Source organism: Maniola hyperantus, chromosome 13 (assembly GCF_902806685.2).
Source record: "Maniola hyperantus chromosome 13, iAphHyp1.2, whole genome shotgun sequence".
NCBI lineage: Eukaryota > Metazoa > Arthropoda > Insecta > Lepidoptera > Nymphalidae > Maniola > Maniola hyperantus.
In genome coordinates this window covers 14,090,202-14,095,370 of record NC_048548.1, presented here as the reverse complement: position 1 = coordinate 14,095,370, position 5,169 = coordinate 14,090,202, and positions in this window count along the sequence as shown.

Sequence of the window (5,169 nt, the reverse complement as noted above, 5' to 3'; positions counted from 1 at the left end):
TTTCATTTATTTAATTTACTTAGTTAATTTTATCATTTTAACTCCTAAGGCATTTTAAATCTATAGAGCGCACTTTGACTTGGCTCAGACTTAAGATTGAGTTAAAACGAGACAGATTTATGTACTGAGAGATATACATTCTGTCTCGTTTTAACTCTGTCTTAAGTCTAAGCAAAGTCAGAATGCGCTCTAATAGATCTCACCCTAAAAGTCTGAGCAAAGTCAAAATTATTAGGGAAGAATCATAATGCGTCCAAACCAGTGGTAGATTCATTTGTCTATCCAAAAGAACTTGCAAAAGTTGTTTGTAAGTACTTAGGTTGTTTGTAAAAAAATCTATTCCATATAATTCCCATGTATAAGTATATTCTATGTAAAAGTTAGTAAACTGTTCGGGAAATTTCTGTTTCAGTAAATACACAGCACTCAAATATCGGCTGTTCAATTTTATTTTCATCGAGATCGTAATAAAAGGAAAAGTTTAGGGTGGAAAATCAGGGGAAATCAATCAAATTTCCGTTTCCCGCCCATCCTTTCACTGAACTGATCCGATCCTGAACGAATATTTTTTATTGTATTGAAGGATAAAGGAGACCTTACATGCTAAAGCTTTTTACATAAATCGATGCCTTAATATACGGAGATGTCTGACGATATAATTATATAGATTAACTAGCTTATGCTCGCGACTTTGTCACTGTTGCGATGTGTGCATTTTGAGCAATTAAATACCACAAACTTTAACGGTAAAGGAAAACATCATGAGAATTCTTGCATGCCTGAGAGTTCGCGGCGGACTATATCCTATTCTTTTTAACCGACTTACAAAAATGAGGTGGTTCTCAATTCAGCCCGTTTTTTAGGGTTCCGTACCTCAAAAGGAAAAACGGAACCCTTATAGGATCACTTTGTTGTCTGTCTGTCCGTCTGTCTGTCAAGAAACCTACAGGGTACTTCCCGTTGATCTAGAATTATGAAATTTGGCAGGTAGGTAGATCTTACAGCTGACATTTGGGGAAAAATCTGAAAACCGTGAATTTAGGGTTAGATCACACAAAAAAAAATATTATAATAATAAACTAATAATTAGTATTTTCAACTTTCGAAGTGAGTGACTATATCAAGTGGGGTATCATGTGAAAGGTCTTCACCTGTACATTCTAAAACAGGTTTTTATTTATTTTTATGCATCATAGTTTTTGAATTATCGTGCAAAATGTCGAAAAAATACGACTGTAGTACGAAACCCTCATTGCGCGAGCCTGACTCGCACTTGACTGGTTTTTTTCATTTTGAGAGGAGATAAAAATAAAGTGATAAAAATTTAGTTTAGAGAAAGACAACAGAATCGGCGCCAATGCTAAAATTTACCAGACGAGGTAACCATCGGTCCATTATAGGTTGTATGTAAAGTAGGTTAGGTTATTAATCGGACCCTGGCTAAGTACCGGGAAAATGTTAGATCGACGACCAGACTTTTCCAGGTCATTGGGCCAATGAACTCCACGGTAAAGTTATTTCATACGGAACTGCAATTTATCTACTCGTATATGACAAAAAATTCTGCTAACAACTCTAGCAGTTATGAAAGTGAGTTGAATTTTCAGTATTTTTGCACTGTTTTATTTTTTATTTTTCATTTCAACCCATCATTCTGGGCTTTAACTGAGCACGGCTCTTCTCAGAATGAGCATGGTTTAATTTAGGCTGTAGGCCACCACGCTGGCCAAGTGCGGATTACAGACTTCATATAACTACACCTTTGAAAAAACATGGCGAATTTTTATCAGGCATGCAGGTTACGTCACGATGTTTTAATTCTTTTTATTTTATTCAGATACAAGTTAGCCCTTGACTGCAATCTCACCTGGTGGTAAGTGATGATGCAGTCTAAGATGGAAGCGGGCTAACCTGGAAGGGGTATGGCAGTTTATATTAAACCCATGCCCCTTTTAGTTTCTACACGGCATCGTACCGGAACGCGAAATCGCTTGGCGGCACGGCTTTGCGAGACCAGAAATTTAAAAATTATTAAACTCCAAACCCGGGACCTTCCACTGATAAGACCACAGTGCTTACCACTGCGCCAGAGAGGTCGTCGAAAACCTCACACAAGTGATTGCTTCAAAACTATAGTGCACTAGCAGCTAGCTGCCCCGGCAAACTTCGTACCGCCTAACAGTCGATCCTTTTTCAGGATTTTTTTAAATTTTTCTCTCCTTAAGAACCATCCTCGTACTTCAAGAAATATTATAAAAAAAGAATTTGCGAAAGCGGTTCAGCTGTTTTCGAGATTTGCGATCAGCAACACATTCGTAGCAACACAACGTAGCTTTAGTTTTAAGTTTGCGTAATAATTATCACCACTATATCTTACAAATCTAACACCATACCAGACCACCAATAAGAGTATTTTATTACCTATTTTGAATAAATCATTTGACTTTGACTTTGACTTTGACTTTGACTTCAGCGATTCATTTTAATATATAGAAAGAAAAGATATAATTCTAAAAAGTTAGACGTGCGTGCCCGAGATGGAACCTCGCATCCCCCAACATTAGGCTATCATTGCTCTTTAAATTATTTAATAGACAAGATTCGAGGAATAGTTCACTAGAACGGACATCGTGCATTATACTGTTAACGCCTAATCTATCGATGACTGTTGTTTTATAAGGTCGTATTATGTATCTACCTATAGTCTATGTCTATTTCTAGTATTCTTAGTCTGAGTTACTATACAGGGTAAAACCAAAACGCTAGCAAAAACTTAGCGTTATTGTTATACAATCTAAATACCACCAATACCATCAACCATTTGCCTCATTTTGTAGTTTTAGTGATTTAGTATTTTTCAAACCCGCAATGTATAGCGTGCAAAACTGGGGGCGATGCCCCACCTACGACGCGGCATTGACTCCGAGTGGCCTACTTACGCAACGTTCATTGACCTCTAGCATCAGTCAGATGCTTTATTTGCGATATATCGTGAACTTTTACAAATTATAGGTTTTTTTTCGCGTCTTTTTTATGGTATCATATCAGTAATCATCAATCACTTGTCTTCGTTTTTGCTAGCTTTCTGGTTACACCCTGTATGTATAATGTCTCTGATAGACTACATCGATCGTAAGCACAACAAATAGGGGCTGGAGTGTATTCCTAGGTGTGCTACAAAATAGGTGCGTATAGCACGCGACAGGTTGAAATGGCAATCAGGGAGGGCACGTCCCGTACAACCGCACAGCCCACGCGTTAAACCGGTGCAGGCGAGCGCGGGTGCCGTGTGGGTGTGCGGGGTGTCCCCCCGCCTCGTAGCCCGCTCGCCATCTCAATCTGTCGCGGGCTATAGTTTCAAAGTTTCACAGGCACAAAGAAAATACATTTTTGAGTCCGTGCAACTTTAAAACTACACATTTTTATAGAAATGTAGCAAACACAGACACAGAATTTAGTTTTCAGAACGTGTCTCCATAATTTCATTGAGTTGGTTAGCTTGGTATATATTCAAATGAGAACCAAACTACCTACATTATTTTGTAAATAAAAATCAAAATGGCCGCCTGGCAAATAAAAACAATTAAAAGTATATAATTTTATATCATGTACGATGGTACGCGGAGCCCTTCGTCTGCGAATTGCACTGGAACGGTATTTTTTCTTTTTTGGTACGGTGGATAATTTTTCGTGTTCATCAACTAACTCCCTAGTTTACTGGAGTGCTGTTCATTAATGGGTCATGTTGCACGTTGCAGGGCATTGAACACTCGAACAGTGCAGCGGGCGGCCACAGGCGACTGTAGGCTTAGTATGAGATGTTACATGAGAAACATCTCACCAACGTTGATAGATTTCGAGCATCGAAGCACTTCAGCGTTAAAGTAAAACGGATCTTAACTTCCTTGTTTTAATGCTCAAGTTGGTCCATATAGCTATAGCCAGCGCTCCCAGCGGAATTTGTACGAATTTAATATCAGTGGTACTGAATTTTTGACTTTAAATTAAGGAAGTTTAGGTCTATTTTAAACTGAAATTGCAAACAGTAGTATGCGCAGTAGTAGGGTTTTTGGCCCGGACTCAACCTAAGCGGAGTGAAGATGAATAATTGTACTTATTTTGGCTTAGTATAAGATTTTGCATCTCAAAAATGTTAGAGTAGCATCTTTTTTTTTTCTTGTTTTGTGAACTGAATTAACTTTTTATAAAGAATCATTTTTTTAAATAATTTATTTATTTATTTATTTATTTATACTAAACCTGTGTTGCCTGTGTCCGCCTGCTGCACTGTTCGAGTGTTCAGTGCCCTGTAACGTGTAACATGACCCATTAATGAACAGCACTCCAATAACATCCGTGATAGCTTAGTGGTTACGACGTCCGCCTTCTATTCGGGCGGTCGGGGGTTCGATCCCAGGTACGCACCTCTTATTTTTCGGAGTTATGTGCATTTTAAGAAATTAAATATCACTCACTTTAACGGTGAAGGAAAACATCGTGAATGTTCTCAAAGGTGGTGAAGACTGCCAATTTGCACTTGATCAGCGTGGTGAACTATGGCCAAACCCTTCTCATTCTGAGAGGAGACTCATGCTCAGTAGTGAGCCAGTGTTGGGTTGATCATGATGATGATAATGAACTATTTCTTGGGTAAGCAGTGCGTTTATGCCTCTATGAGCTGCACGCTACTGCTATTAATGTTTGTGAGAGGTACCATCTTTTAAACTGCCTACAGTCGGCTATGCCGGGCGCCGGCCCGCTAGACTGCAACATACAACATGACCCATTAATGAACAACACTTTAGTATACTAGGGAGTAACGGCGGTTACGCACTCATCCGATCCGAGTGCGTGAAAATACGTTCCTTTTTGTTCTGTATGGTAACTAATGACACTCATGAGTTATGACATAATATGTCGGAGATAATCGCTGGTTTCCTCACGGATGTCGAATAGAACTCGGATGACGGAAGTGCAGTGCGTAATCGCCGTAAGCCTACCATAGCCTGTGCTGGCCTGCTGCACTGTTCGACTGCGACGTACAACATGACCCATTAATGAACAACCATCGATATGAACAACACTTTAGTATACAGATTTGACATTCTTATACTAAGGCCAGTGTTCAGTGTACACAGTCGGCGCACGCAGTAACCTGTTGTGCGAGGG